Source organism: Saimiri boliviensis, chromosome 20 (genome assembly GCF_048565385.1).
Source record: "Saimiri boliviensis isolate mSaiBol1 chromosome 20, mSaiBol1.pri, whole genome shotgun sequence".
NCBI classification, from domain to species: Eukaryota; Metazoa; Chordata; class Mammalia; order Primates; family Cebidae; genus Saimiri; species Saimiri boliviensis.
In genome coordinates, this window is record NC_133468.1 from 23,068,120 (window position 1) to 23,084,350 (window position 16,231).

Genomic DNA, 16,231 nt, shown 5'->3' on the forward strand with positions numbered 1-16,231 from the left:
AGATCCTTGAATAGTGGCTGACACTTAGAAGGTGTCCACTTGCTTTTATTTCTGCGTCCCAGAGCCCACAAGTGACTTGCTGTTACAAAGAGCTTGAGTGGAAAGGAAGTCCCAAGATCAGGCAGAAGATAACTCCATTACACACATCATAATATGAAGGCTCATTGTAATTTTGCTTGATTCCCAGAAAGCTCTGCACCTGTTAGTGAACTGACTCCTGAAAACGAGGCTGCTGGGACCTACATGGAGCAAGTCTTTCTGCAGAGCTATAAGGGAAGATGTGCAGATGGACACAGGTTCTGTGCCATTTGCTCTTAAGGCTCACTTGCCATAACCATGCAAAATGAACTGGCTTCAAACAGCATCTGGCCTCTTGCCTCCAATTGGTTCTCCACTAAACAGCCAAAACAGACTTGGCAGCATTCAGCACTGCCCATCATACTCCTGCTCCTCATGGACCCCAGAGAGAGTCCAAGCCCCTTACCTGGCCTTCAGATTTTCATACAATCTGCCTCCAGCCCCCTTCCCTGATGCTTTCTCTTCGTAAGATGTTCCCTCTGTCTGCCCACCCCAAACATACACACCACTGCCACTCTGGACTACTTACTGCCCCAAATGTAAACCATGGGTTTATATCTTTATGCTTTTTTCCATTTGGTTTGCTCAGTCTGGGTTGCCCATTGTATTAGTCCATTCTCTCAAACCTGTAAAGACATACCTAAGACTGGGTAATTTATAGAGAAAAGAGATTTAATTGGCTCATGGTTCTGCAGGCTGTACAGGAAGCATAGTCACTTCTTCTGAGGAAGTCTCAGGAAGCTTCCAATCATGGTGGAAGGCAAAGGGGGAGTGAGGTGTCTCTCACGGTGGGAGTGGGAGCAAGACAGAGGGAGGAGGTGCTACTCACTTCCAAACCAGATATCAAGAGAACTCACTCACTATTGCGATGACAGTACCAAGGGAGATGGTGCTAAATCATTCATGAAGGACCATGCCCATGATTCAGTCACCTCCCACCAAGCCCCCCCTCCAACACTGGGAATGCTCACTCACCTGTACACTCAACGCCACTTTATAGGTACAGAGAGTGGTCCCACCATCTAGTGAAAGAGATGCACAGTCAAGATATGGCCAGATGCAAGGACAGGACATGTCTAAATGCACAGACATTATGTGGCCAAATGCTCCATGATACTAGACACAGACAATGGGTTTTACAAATCCTAGAGAGCTGAGACCACCTGCTATCAGGAGCCGGGGCCTCAGAATCAATGAGACCTGGTTCAGTATCACCCTGTGTTGGTAGGACCCCCAGTCTCTTCCTCCCTGTGTTCTATGACAGTGGTGAAGAGCACAAGTGTCATGTCAGACAGAACTGGGTTTAGAAAAACAAAAAAACAGCTCTGTAACCCTGTGGACATAATTTTATCTGTCTGAGCTTTAATTTCCTTTCTCTGTCAAACAGAGTTGGGACTGATGTCATAAGTTGTCAGAATTAAACGAGTCACTCCATATAAAGCGCCTAGAATGATGCCAGGTACAGAATTTGTATCCAGTAAGTGGTCACTGCCACTGTGGTTGGAAATACTCTGGCCGTTCTTATTCTCCAAATTCCGCCTCACATCCAGCCTCTCCATTAGCTGGCACTGTGTAGCATGCATTACTGTCTGTAAGCCTCAGAGTCATTGAATGACTGCCCAGAAAGAGAAGGCAAGGTGAAAACTACATCCAATCTTACGTTCACAGGGACCAGACCAGCAGATGCAGGGTTGGATTGGATTTGGTCATTCGTTTATTCATTCATTCAATTATCCACAATTACGTGTTAAGGGGCTCTTGCATGTTAGGGCCTGCTCTGGCTCTCGGACCCACAGTCAACAGCACAGAGATGCTCCCTGCCATCAAAGAACCCACCTTCCAGAGCAGTGCTCTTCATTAGAAATCCCACGAGCACATATGTGACTATATTTTTCTTGTGGCTGCTTTTTTAATAAGGTGCAAGGAAGCTTAATGATATATTTTATTTAACCCAGTATATCCAAAATACAATCATTCTGATATACCATCAATATTAAAAATTAGTAACTGGATACTTTACATTCTTTTCTGTGCTAGGTCTTTAAAACCCAATATGTGTTTTTCGCACACAGCCCATTTCAGTTTAGACTGGCCACAGTTCAGGCACTCAGTAGCCATATGGCCTCCATCTTGGACAGAGCTGCTCTCTTGTGTGTGTGAGACAGCATCACCTAGTTTTTTAAATTTTTTATTTTAGTCAGTATATTGAAGAGATATCTTCACTTCTATGCTTACTGCAGCATTATGCATAATAGCCAAGTTTCAGAAGCAGCCTAAGTGTCCGTTAACAGACAAATGGATAAAGAAAATGTGGTACGTATACACAACAGAGAGCCATACAGGAGAATTGCCTGAACCCAGGAGGCGGAGGTTGTGGTGAGCCGAGATCATGCCATTGCACTCCAGCCTGGGTAACAAGAGCGAAACTCCATCTCGAAAAAAAATAAATAAATAAAAATAAAAATAGAGAGCCATAACAAAGAATCAGATCCCATCACTTCCAACAACATGGATGAAACCAGAGGTCATTATGTTAACTGAAACAAGCCAAATACAGAAAGGCAAACATCACATCACCTCACTTTTCTATGGGAGCTAAGAATGAAAACAATTGAACTCATGGACATAGAAGTAGAAGAATGGTTACCAGAGGCTGGGAAGGGTAGTCAGTGGGGATAGTTAATGGGTACAAACATATACAAAGAATAAGTAAGACCTAGTATTTGCTAGCACCATAGAGTGACTACAGTAAAAAATAAAATAAAATAAAATTTGTTTATTTAAAGATAACTAAGAGTATAAATGGATTACTTGCAACACAAAGGATAAATGTTTGAGGTGATGAATAGCCCATTTACTCTGATGTGATTGTTATGCATTGTGTGCCTGTATCAAAATATCTCATGTGCCCTGTGAATATGTATACCTACAACGTACCCACAGAGATGAACACACTTTGTTCTCCCACATTCCACCCCTGCAAAGCTTTCACTGCTTTTCAAATCAAATCTAGGCAACAGGCAAACCTGGCTTCAGCCCCTAGCTCTGCTAATGATTAGCTGTGAAAATGTGAGCAAGAGCCTTGTTTCGTTTGATTTCCTGGGGCTGCCATTACAAAGTGCCATAAAGGAGTGTGGGTATTTAAAATAACAGAAATTTATTCTCTGACACAAACCAAAAGTCCAACATCAAGGTGTTGGCAGGGCCATGCTCTCTCTAGAAGCTCATAGAGAGAACCCATTTCACCCTGTTCTCTTAGCTTCCAGGGTTGCCAGAAGTCCTTGGCAATCCTTGGCTTGTAGATGCACCCCTGTGGTCTCTGCCTCCATCATCACTGAGCATTTAAATTTGCATTTAAATCTTATCTCTTATTGTGATTTTTGTCTCCCAGAAAAGGTGGTTTCTGGCATCAGTAAGCAGAAGAAAAGCGTCATCTCAGGGGCAGGATGGGAGTGAGTGGGAGAGATTTTATGGACGTACTCCTTGTGTGTCAGCAGATGCTAGCTACTGGAATCACAGCAAGTCACTTACCAAATATCTGAGTGCTGGATGCTGGGGACAGAGTGATGAATAGGATGTGGTCCATTCAGGTGCTGGGATACGGCATGAAGAGATTGCAGATTCACCTGTGCATCTGTGTCCTCAGGTGGCATTCTCCTCTCTGTATCTCTTCTCTTCTTAAAGGACGACAGTCATATCAGATTAAGGGCCTGCCCTGCTCCAGCATGACCTCATCTTAAATTGCATCTTGATTACATTTGCAAAGACCCTATTTCCAAATGGGGTCACTTTCACAGGTGGCAAGGGTTAGGACTTCAACCCATCTTTTTGGGGTACACAATTCAAGGCACAACACAGGGTTATTGTGAGGATTCAACAATCCACTGTGTGCAAATGCTCTGACATTTCAAAGGGGCTCCTTTTCTAGGCTACTTTGGATTTTCTCTGCCGGCATCTTGGCCCTATGGTTGACAACAGCCATCTCTGGCAGCTCCCATCACTCCCAGACTTGCCAGCTTCAGGGTATGTGACTCAAACTAGAAATGCACAAGAGATGACTCCCTGTGGAGCAAGCTTGGCCTTTGGGGGACTCAAAATGGGAAAGAAGTGGAGAGGTGTTTGTCCTCCTGTAGAGCCCTGCTCAGGGGACAGAGGTCCATAAAGGCTCTTTGTGACTGTCCAGCAAGATGGAGCAAGCTACAGGGCTGCTGCAGAGCTGTCAACACAATAATGCTTCCTTCCCGTTACCCTCCTCCTTCACCACCGCACACACACACCCTTTCCCTCGAATCTTCTTCCCTGAGGTTGCACTCCCTCCCGCCCCCCTGACCCCAGTTTGTGCACATGATCCCTCAGATTTGCTTTTCTAGAGTACCTGGACTAAGATATTCATAAAGGGAAGTTCTGTCACTTTTTCAGATTCAGCCAAATGATATCACCTTCACCTCCACTCCGACCCCAGTTCCTTCAGGCTCCCAGAACAGCCTGAACACTTACATCTATAGTAGCACTTAGCAGATCACTATCAGTTGCTTCCTTGCCTTCCTCCCCCACCCGTCTATGGCCCCTGCCATGAATTGCAATCTTTTCATGCTGTATCCCAGCACCTGAATGGACCACATCCTATTCATCACTCTGTCCCCAGCATCCAGCACTCAGATATTTGGTAAGTGACCTGCTGTGATTCAAGTAGCTAGCATCTGCTGACATATAAGGAGGGTGTCTACAAAATCTCTCCCACTCACTCCCACCCTGCCCCTGAGATGACGCTTTTCTATCTGCTTACTGATGCCAGAAACCATCTTTTCTGTGAGACAAAAATCACAATCAGAGATAAGATTTACTTTGGGAGGCCTAGGCGGGTGGATCACGAGGTCAAGAGATCGAAACCATCCTGCCATCCTGGTCAACATGGTGAAACCCCGTCTCTACTAAAAATACAAAAATTAGCTGGACATGGTGGCGCATGCCTGTAGTCCCGGCTACTCCAGAGGCTGAGGCAGGAGAATCGCTTGAACCCAGGAGGCGGAGGTTGTGATGAGCCAAGATCATGCCATTGTACTCCAGCCTGGGTAACAAGAGCGAAACTCTGTCTCAAAAAAATAAATAAATAAATAAGATTTAAATGCAAATATTGCTAAGAGAGAAAACATAAGTCCTTAAATTCTAACTAAGGTATAAATAACTAATAGAATGCTTCTTTTCTGATAGGGGCTAGGGAGTTATGTGGTGGTGGAAGTGAAAGCTAGGGCAGAGGTGGCTAGCCCAGGGCATTTTATTCTTACATAGAATCAACACCATGCTGCCAGCCAAAGAGACAGCTACCTTCTGGGGGCAATCTGAGGGGTGAAAAGTGCCTCTTCCTCAAGTTAGCTCTACCATTGTTCTGCTATGGCGCCCCAAACTCCCACTCCTCCATGGATCAAGTGTGCAATGCAATGGAAGAAAGCTCACAAAGCGAAAACACCTGGTTCTCTCACTGGCATTTCCATCTGCTACTGTGGGATCTTGTGCAAAGCCTTTATTCACCCTCTCAGTTTCTTTAAACATAACATTAAGATGATGATGACCATGATACATTCTCTGGTTTATTCACAGGGTCATTGGAAAAATCAAATGAAGTCACACATATGAACCTGCCTCCCAGTATGTAAAGTGATTTGCACATATAAGGCATGTATGTATGTATGAATGTATGTATGTATTTGAGACATGGTCTCTCTCTGTGGCCCAGGCTGGAGTGCAGTGGTGTGGTCATAGCTCACTGCAACCTCCAACTCCTGGGCTCAAGCAATCATCCTACCTCAGACTTCCGAGTAGCTGAGACTACAGGTGAGATCCACCACACTTGGCTAACTTTTTTGTATTTTTTGTAGAGACAGGGTCTCATTATGCTTCCCAGGCTGGTCTCCAACTCCTGGGCTCAAGTAAACCTCCCACCTCAGCCTCCCAAAGTGCTGGGATTACAGGTGTGAGCCATTGTGCCCAGCCAAGATAGTTATTAGTTTTAGAACTGTGGTGAGGACCTTTATTCACAGAAGCCTGGAGCTCTCAGGGAGGGGAAAGTCAAGGGGCAGAAATCTAGCTCTCTCTGTGTGCCTCTTAACCACTCACCCCCATGGGTGCCATTCTGCCTCTAGGTCTCTGGGCACCAGGAGTCCCTTTGCCCCTCAGGCAAAGGGGAGCTGTCACTATTTCCCTGTGTGCTGTCACTCAAAGCTCCTGTTTCCAGCCCCCACAACCCCAGGAGATTTTGAGCTCTAGGCCTTTCTCCCAGAGTCAACGGGCTCCCCCAAAATGACTAAAACACCGCCTGAATTGGAAGCTAAGGAGCACTCAGTTCTTACCTCAGCTTTAACTTGATGGGGTATTTGCTAGACGTATGCTTTCCTCTTCGGGGGAAAGTTCTCATGAAGAAATCTGAAAAGTGAAGAGGACCACAGTATAAAACCAGAAAAGTTAAAGCCACGGCAGTATCTCCTCCCAAGGGGTGCTTCTGTTCTCTCCAGGAAGCACCCCAAAATCTAGACTTTTCCTTTCCAACTCTGCATTCCTCCTGGCGCACTGCCATTTCTGCACTTTCAGTGAGTCAAGGCAGTTACAAAAGCCTGCCCAGGTTCAAGGGGAGGGAACACAGACCACCCCTTCAATGCAGGTATATCCCATTATAAAAATGTCCACAGTGTAAGAGTAGCGTGACGGATGGGCTATACGTTGCTGTGGCTATCTTTGGAAAATACTATCTACCACACTGACTCTTTAATGAAGGGGAAGAAATTTTCATTGAAAGCTATTAACTCAGACTAAAATATAAAACAGAAAATAGTGAATTATTATAAACATTTATACTGCAAGAAAACAGCATGTTTGCCCAAGCATCCCCTTAGAATACATTTTGATAATGATAATAGCAATTTACCAAGAGTTTCCCAGCTATAAAATGTCTCCCCATCATTACCTCCTTTCATCCAGCATTGCTGTGAAACAAGTACATCCACTTCTCAGTTAGGGAGACTGAGGCCCACAGCAGCACCTCACCCTGGCTCACATTTGTTAGTGTGAGTTTTGGGGATCCAGCCAAGGCTTCTGACTCTGATTATGGTTTCCTGTCCATATCTGACAAGCAACCAGTCCGAGTGGCATTTAGGATCCATTTCATAGACTTTGAAACTCAATACAAAATGTTCAGGCTAGTTTTGAACAATCTGGCTGTGACTTTCTCGCAGCCTGAGTCTGAACAAATCACTTTCCTCTCTGAGTTGCAGTTTCACCAACTGTAAATGCAGAAGATTGCACTAGAGGAATTGAAACTTTTTCCACTTAAAGAAAAATGTAAGCAATCACACCCTTTCTCCAGGAAAAATCTTATATGAGGATTCCTACTCTATGAAACATCTGTTCAAAAATAGAGCTGCCCTGCCCACTAAATCTAAGCATGCAGCCACCCCGTGACCCTGCAACACCACTCTGGGTATATACCTGACAGAAATGTGTCCATTGTCCCCAGAAAGGCTGTGCTAGAGTGTGCATAGCAGCTATGTTCATAACACCAAAATATGGAGACAACCTGGATGCCAATTAAAAGCAGAAAAGCTAAATAAATTCTGGTATAGTCACACAACAGAATACTACACAGCAAGGAAAAAGAGTGGACCCCTTGTACATGCAACAACATAGATGAATCTCCTAGACACAATTTTGATCAAAAGAAGTTTGACACAATGAATGCATTCTCTACTATTCCATTTATTTGAGTTAAAAAATAAATAATATGAAAATGGTGGTTCTCTTTGGTTAGAGCACTGATGGGAGAGAACAAGAGAGAACTGCTGAGACTTTAGAAAGATTCTTTATCTTGAGCTGGGTAGTGGTTACATGTGTGCATAAGTTTACAGAAACTCATCAGGCTTTATTTATTTATTTTTTATTTTATTTATTTTTTGAGGTAGGGTCTCACTCTGGCACCCAGGCTGGAGTGCAGTGGCACAGTCAGAGCTCACTGCAGCCTCAACCTCATGGGTTCAAGTGATCCACCCACCTCAGCCTCCTGAGAAGCTGAGACTGCAGACAAGAGCCATCATTCCCAGATAATTTTTGTATTTTTTGTAGAGACAAGGTATCGCCATGTTGCCCAGACTGGTCTTGAACTCCTGAGCTCAAGCTATCCGCCCCACCTCAGCTTCCCAAAGTGCTGGGATTGCAGCCTTGCACCACCGTGCCCAGCCTCATCACACAAATTGAGATTGATGTGCTTTGTTATATGTAAGTTGTACCTCAACAACAACAAAAAGGGTAAAAAGAGAAATGGAATTACTTCAGTTGCTGTATACCACAAGATCTTGAAGACCCCTCTCCATCCCACTACCTCTATCCATTCATACCCTTGAAGGACTCTAAGCTTCCATGGGGTACAGTTTAAAAGACCATCAGACTAGACCATGTCTAAGGAACTTCCAGCCCTGACAGTCTGTGATTCACCTTTGGGGTTCAGATTCAACTGCCTTTCCCTAGAAACCATCTGAATATGGTTTGGATCTGTGTCCCCACCAAATCTCATGTGGAATTGTAATCCCCAGTGTTGGAGGTGGGGCTGGGAGCAGTTTCTCATGCGTGGTTTAGCACCATCCCCTTGGTGCTGTTCTCATGAGAGTGAGTGAGTTTTCACAAGATCTGGTTGTTTAAAAGTGTGCAGCACCTCCTTCCCTCACTCTTTCTTGCTCCTGTTCCTGCTCCTGCCCCATGAACCACATTGTCCCCCACTTTGCCCTCTGCCATGTTTGGAAGCTTCCTGAGGCCTCCCCAGAAGCAGAAGCTGCTTTGCTTCCTGTACAGCCTGCAGAACTGCGAGCCAATTAAACCTGTTTTCTTCATAAATAACCGAGTCTTCAGTATGCCTTTACTGCAGTACAAGAATGGACTAAGACATCGTCCTACAGGTGACAGCTGTTTCAAATGTCCAAATCTCCACTCTATGGTTACCTTATCTCACCCTGTTCTTGTCACCTTCTTCCTCACCCTCTGATGCTCAAAGCCCACACACTGAACCCAGGACCATAGCCTCCTACTCAACCCTCCTTAAGCATCACCATCTGCTCCCAAAGTCCCACAAGGGCCCCTGCAAGCTTAACTCCTAGTGTGAGCACAGGCTCCAGAGTCCACCCACCTAGTTTCAGACCCTGGCTCCCCTACTTGTAGCTGGATGAGCTTCTTATCTGTACATTGAGGTTGGCTAATAGTACATATCATTGAATTGTTAGAAAGGTTAATTAAGATAGTACCATGGCAAGCACCTCGCACAGTGTCTGATGCATTCTAAGTGCTCAAGAAGTGTTAGCTAATATTCTCATCATTGTTATCCGTCCCCATCCTGTTCTGTTATCACACACTCATGGCTCAAAGATTAAAATTTAACAAGGCTAGACGTGGTGACTCACACTTGTAATCCCAGGACTTTAGGAGGCTGAGGTGGAAGGATCACTTCTTGAGCCCAGGAATTCGAGACTAGCCTGGGCAACATAGTGAAACTCCTTCTCTATAAAAAAAAAAAAAAATTAGCCAGGCATGGTGGCATGCATCTGTAGTCCCAGCTACTTCGGAGGCTGAGGTAGGAGGATGGCTTGGGCCCAGGAGGTTGAGGCTACAGTGAACTCTGATTGTGCCACTGCACTCCAGCCTAGGCAACAGAGAGTCCCCATCTCAAAAAATAATAACAATAATTTAGTAAACTTTACCACAGCTTTGCTGGACATCCTCTTCACAGCTTTTTTTGAGTAGACTTTGTGTTGCATGCTCAAAGTTACACAAATAATCAAGGCTGGAGACAAAATTTAAATTTGAGCCTTACTGACTCCAAAGCCTGTCGTCTGAGTCTTCATGCTATTTGCTTAAGAAACTGTGTAATGGAGTTGATGGAGAGGGTACTTAATCTAAAGGAGTGAGCATCTGCTGGGGCCACTGGTGTGATAGAAAGGATTTAGAATCAGACAGATCTGGGTCCAGATTCTGGGCTGTGCGCTTTACTAGCTGCGTGGATTTCCACTAATTGCTTTAACTGCTCCAAGCCTCAGTTAGCTCACCTGTCAATTCAGACACCATTGTGGAAGGCATTAAATGAACTTTATAATATAGCCAAAAATTTTAAAAAGCTAACCCTGGGGATTTCCAGCATCTGGTGATGCAGATGAAGAGTGATTTGAGGAAGAGAACATACATTGCATCCATGCTTCACCCAGATCTCCCTCCAGTTCAAAACAGAACCCCTCACCCAAGGACAGCCCCTCCTATGACTGGGGATTTTTTAAAAAATCAAATGATGCCAAAGTGCAAAATATTAACTTGTGGTTCTGGTCTCTCTTCCTCTGTTGTCAGTTTAAAACAGTTGCTAAAAACTAACATCCCCTCCCACCCTATCTTCCTGTTCTTGTTTGCAAGACAGAGCCTATTAGAGAATTCAAGGCAGTTTTGCTTTCAAATGGCCCATTTTTCTATTCCCTCTTCCTTCTCAGCGTGAGCTCAACATGACTTTCCTTCCCTACCTCATTCTGCTCTACAGACACTGCTATGCCCTATGTGAGTGCAATTCAGGTGACACCCTAGACTCTATGATTTTACAACTCCAAGTTTGCAGCAAGAAGCAGGTAGCTGAAGTAAATTCTTAGAAGGAATCAGAAGGGGAAAAGAATTTGGCCATCGGTGTGGGTTTAAAAATGCCAGAAATTCATATACACCCCATCTAAACATAATCCTTCACAACCTCCAAGAGGTAAGCAAAGCAGTCCTTTTCTCTCGCTCACTTCCACATAACTTGCTGAGGCTACAAAGTCTTTTGGCAACACTCACTTTGTCATATTTAATGTGTTGCCTTTAATTACCCACATAATGAGATTGCACCTCTCCAGGCCTGAATAAAAGTCATCCTGTGAAGTGGGCATCTTCAAGGAACTGGGAAGAGTACAGCCTTTCTGGAAGGGCATTTTGGCTAAGAATTAAGTCTTTAAAAGGCTGATATCCAATAACTACAATTGAACCTAGTTTATCAAGAAGTCTTCCACTAACCACTGTTTCAAACACAAAACTGCCACCAACTGTGTGTTCTCAAATCCTCTTTAACGGTGCTTGACATCATCTTAATGCAAGTCCATTTATTTCCAGTTATTAAGCAGTATTCAGTGATGTTCTTGTTTCTGTTGTTCTCAGTCCCATGCATTTCAAAGCTTGAAACTTGTTCTCAGGTAATGACTCTCTTTTCCTCACCACCCCCAAACACATACACAAACCTAGACTTGAGTTTCTAAGCCACTTAAGGGGGTAGGGAGTTGGAGGGGGAGGGTGGAGAGTATGGTCTCTTCTCACCACATCATCTCCTCTGCACATGCCCCCTGGTTTTGGGGCAGGATGGAAGGAGGGAAGGACTGAGACGTCTCCTCCTTTAGCTGATTATGATGAAGAGCTGATCCTCTTTATTTCAGTGGTTACTGTTTCCTGAATGCAGGCTGGGCTTTAACTCCTTCTGTGTGGCTCCTTCATGGGACTCATCCATTGAGTTCTTTGCAGAATGTTGTAGGGCCACCCCTGCATATTCGCCTATATGGGTGGCCTGGCTAGGGCTCCAGCTGCTTCTTTTCCTTTTCGTCTCCAACCACAGTCTTCTCCATACTTTCCTTCTGCCAGAGGCATCTCATCCAGTGGGCAACTCACTTGGGGCATATTGGCAGAACAGCTTAAGTCCTCCTTCCCAAGGTGTTCCCTCAACCCAGGGGAAATGTATGTGTCCTTGCCACACCTGAGAAGCTAGACCCCTATATCCATATCCTAAGCAGTATCAGGTGCTCCTGCTGGTCCAAGACTCAAAAAAAATCAAAGGAAAAATAACAGACCTCAAATTAATGGAGTCAGACACTGGAGGAATAGGAATCCCAACTTATCAAATAATTCTCTTGGCTTTAGGGTAGGAGAATACCCATACCTGCTTTTTCTCTTGCATGAGGAAGTGATAAGAAAAGTCCTATACGAAGGAATTAGTAAATAAATAAATTCTATGGATGTATTCACAGAGTTGATGGATTATTTTAATGGTATGATATGTTAAGTGAAAAGAGCAATGTAGCAGATTGTGTTTTCCAACATGGCAGAAACATCACCACCTCTGTCACAGGCTCTCATTACAATGTGACCTTGATAATCCTCCTATCAAATGATGGGGTCTATGTCACCTCCCCTTGAAGCTGGGTAGATCTTAATGTCCGCCTCAACCATGAATAGTGTGGTACTAACATTACGTGACTTTCAAGGCTGACTCATTAAAATGCCATGCACTTTCTTTCACCTTGCTCTCTTGAGACGCTCACTCTTCAGACCCAGCCACCATGAAGCGATGAAGCCCAAGGCACCACATGGACAGGCCATGAGTAGTTGTTTCAGTGGATGGCCCAGCTGACATCTCAGCTGAGGACTTATATCAACTGCCAGGCATGTAAGTGATGACTCTCCTAATAATTCTAGCCCTCACCCATGAAGCCATCCCCAACCTCTGCATCTCCTCATCTGAGGTCCCAGACATCACTGAACAGAAACAAGTGATTCCACCATGATCCTCTCAAATCCCTGATCTACAGAATCTGTGGGCATAATAAATTGTTGTTGCTTAATCTTTAAGTTTGGAATTATTTGTTATGCAGTAATAGTAACTGAAACAAACAAGATACCAAATTGTCCATAGAGCATGATCCATGTATTTCATACATAGATAGTAGGATGAAAAGTATTTAACACTGACTGCAGATGCCTCTGTCTTCTAAGAGGAGAAGCATGGTTCATACTAATGAGAAAATAAATCTCTATCAGACTCTATTTCATTTACAAAGACTGGTGGAGAGACATGAAGAAAACATGAGAATTTCAAAGCCTCCACTTTTTCTTCTTGATTAATGATGACTGAAACTCAGAATAGATGACCCTTGGTGTGAATGATGTCAATAGTAGGTTTTTAGATATACAGAGGAGGTCTAGGACTGTGTAGAGGCTGTAGAGCTAAACTGCCTTCTAGGATAAGTGAGAGAATTTGAATGTTTAGGGACAGAGAAGGCAAACGACAAGGTGGAAGGCTGGAATCTTTCAAGAAAAGTGGTCAGTGAGAAAGACGCTCCCTACTGCAAGGTTATTAAGGGACTTTTCAGGAGTGAGATATCTAAGATCTAATTTTATCTCTTTTTTTAATTTGTAAATTCTTTTCTTCCTTCTAAGGAATGCAACACTAACATGATCTATTTTAAACTCTTGGCATTTTTATAATTTTTTAAAAATCCCTCCTGCGTCCTGATACCTTGAGTAAAGTTTGCTAAGTGTACATTTCTTGGGAGAAGGTCCTGGTGGGAACAAAACACAGATGCCGAGAACAAAGCTCGATGCCTTGCACAGGGAGGGCAGGGTGCCATCCCTTCATGTGAGACCATGGATCCAGAGCTCCTCAGGGGTGGACACAGAACGCAAGAGCTGTGGGGACATGGCTTCTTCTGCCCAGAGTTCAAAGGATGTCTCAGATAGACTGGAAGCCCAAGCCAGAACTTTTCATCAGGGGCAGAGTCACTGCAAAGAGCTCCCACTAAGGCAATGTATAGCAGAACTTTGGGGTCAGAGCTGCTGCAGAAAGTCCCTAATAGTCCTAGTGGAGCCATGAGGATAAGGCCATCCCCAAGACCCCAGAATAGTAGAGCCACCATGATCAGATAACAACCTGGGAGTGCTGCAGGCATGAGATTTCAACCCATGAAAGCTGCTGAGCTCTCCCTAACCCCCTGTAAAGCCACAGGGGTAGGGTTGCCCAAGGTGTTGGGGGCCCAACCCCCATCCCATTATAGCCAAAGTAGATGCTGCATCAAAAAATACTATTCTTAAGACTTAGGATTCAGTATTATTCACCTTACTGGGTTTTGAATTTGCTTGGGACTTGTTTCTCCATTCTTCTTTCCCAGTTTTTCCATTTGGAGCGGGGATGTCTATCTTTTGCCTGTTCAGCCAACGCAGTTTGGAAATATTTTGTTTTGTTTCACAGGCTGACAGCTGGAGGGGTTTTAACTCAGGATAAATTGTGCCTTGAGTCTCACCCATATTTAATTTAATTGAGACCCTAAACTTTGAACTTTTAAATTGGTGCTGAAACAGTTAAGACTTTGGGGCTATTGGAATGGAATGAATGTAGTTTGCATAAGAAAAGGACATAAGTTTTGGGGGCCAGGTTAAGAATGCCATGGTCTAAATGTGTCGTCCAAAATTATCGGTTGGAAACTTAATCTCCAGTACAACAGTATTTGGAGATGAGGCCTAATGAGAGATGATTAGGCCATGAGGGCTCCACCTTCATGAATATATTAATGCCATTGTCACAGGAGTGGGTTTGCCATAAAAGGGTAAGTTTGGGCCCCTTTTCTCTCCCTTCCTTCCACCTTGGGATGATGCAGCAAAAAGGCCCTTGCCAAATGTTGCCCCTCAATCTGGGACTTGCTGATCTCCAGAAAAGAGACAAACCTTTCTGTTCATTACAAATACCCATCTCAGGCATTCTGTAACAGCAATACAAAATGAACTAAGACAGTATTCAAGGCATGCCACTCTTGATTCTCTTTCCAGATCTGAAATCTCTCAACATTTCAATTTCCTCATCTGCACAATGAAAAGCAAATGATCAGCAAAGTCTCCTCCAGCCCTGATGATTTCGAATGTTTCTCTTTGACACGAGTTCCTTCCTCCAGTCAAACTGATCTACTTATTTTCCTCCCTGTCCCCCACTCCCATCTACATATAAGTCCCAAACATTTGCCTTTGCTTATACCTGTTCTCTACCAATAATGCTATCATTTCCTCTCTGCTGTTTGAAATACTGTGCAACCTTCCATAACCAATAGAATTTCTACTTCCACTCTTCTTCCTCATTTTTTCCCCCTGAAAAAAATTTCCCTTTTATAAACTCTTGGGGCATTGTCTAGTCTAGGGATTGGTAAACGGTAACCTACAGGCCAAATGCAGGCCATTGGCCCAAATTGTTTGTTTTTATAAGTAAAGTTTTACCGGAACACACCCAGGCCAATTAATTTACATATTATCTATGGCCATTTTTTGCCATAATGGCAGGGTTGAGGGCTTGTAACAGAAAGAGTATTGCAGCAGGCCAGGTCTCCATTAGCAACCAGAGAAGTTAGCCTTCACCAATACCTTATTGTCACTCTGATGAATGTGGAATTTAAACATTAAAGAACTGGAGAAACTGGTGCCTTAGTACAAAAGTTAGAATGCAAAAACAAGTCCATTAAGACCTCACGGGGCTTTCTCAGATCTTAGAGTTAAATTAAAATAATGGAGTGTTCTTGCACACCTTGTACCAGCATCTACTTTAGATTAAGTGATTGTTCCAAGCCTCTGAAATAATTTTCCAGACCCCAGGCCCTACATGTAGGCATATGGTTTTAATTTATATACGTGTCAGAGGCATTTAAGCCAGAGCAACTCTATCTTGAATGGGGGCTAGATAAAATAAGTCTAAGACCTGCTGGGCTACATTTCCACGATGTCAAGGAATTTAGTCACGGGACAAGATATAGGTCATAAAGACCTTCTGATAAAACAGGCTGCAGTAAAGAAGCCAGCCAAAACCAAGATGGTGATGTGAGTAGCCTCTGGTCATCCTCACTGCCACATTCCCACCAGCACCATGACCGTTTACAGACAGCATGGCAATGTCAGGAAGTTACCCTACGTGGTCAAAAATGGGGAAGCATGAATAATCCATCCCTTGTTTAGCATGTCATCAAGAAATAACTATAAAAATTGCCAACCAGCCACCCTCAGGACTGCTCTACTTGTGGAGTAGCCATTCTTTATTCCTTTACTTTCTTAACAAACTTGCTTTCACTTTACTCCATGGATTCGCCTCAAATTATTTCTTCTGTGAAATCCAAGAACCCTCTCTTGGGGTCTGGATTGGAACCTCCTTCTGGTAACATAAGCACTGGAGAAAAACTTATAACTTTGAGTTGGTGTGCTGAGTTACTGGGACCTTCTCCTTGCAACCGGTTGCAGAAATAAACTCCCTTCTTTCCTAGTCTGCCTGCATCTTGTTATTGGACCATGAGAACAGGCAGTAGGGGCTCATTCTGTCCGG

The 16,231-nt window shown here is 43.9% G+C and overlaps 1 protein-coding gene across 7 annotated transcripts in view; it reads right to left on the reverse strand.

The window, feature by feature from the left end:
• Positions 1–16,231, reverse strand: part of UBLCP1 (ubiquitin like domain containing CTD phosphatase 1) — a 261,529-nt gene that overhangs the window by 121,505 nt on the left and 123,793 nt on the right. For all 7 annotated transcript variants that reach the window (XM_074390300.1, XM_074390299.1, XM_074390298.1 and 4 more), the window contains 3 exons: positions 6,426–6,498; positions 3,610–3,755; positions 1,054–1,100 (listed from right to left, as the gene is read on the reverse strand). The gene's annotated coding sequence lies outside the window, so the exon portion shown is untranslated. The remainder of the gene's footprint in view (positions 1–1,053; positions 1,101–3,609; positions 3,756–6,425; positions 6,499–16,231) is intronic.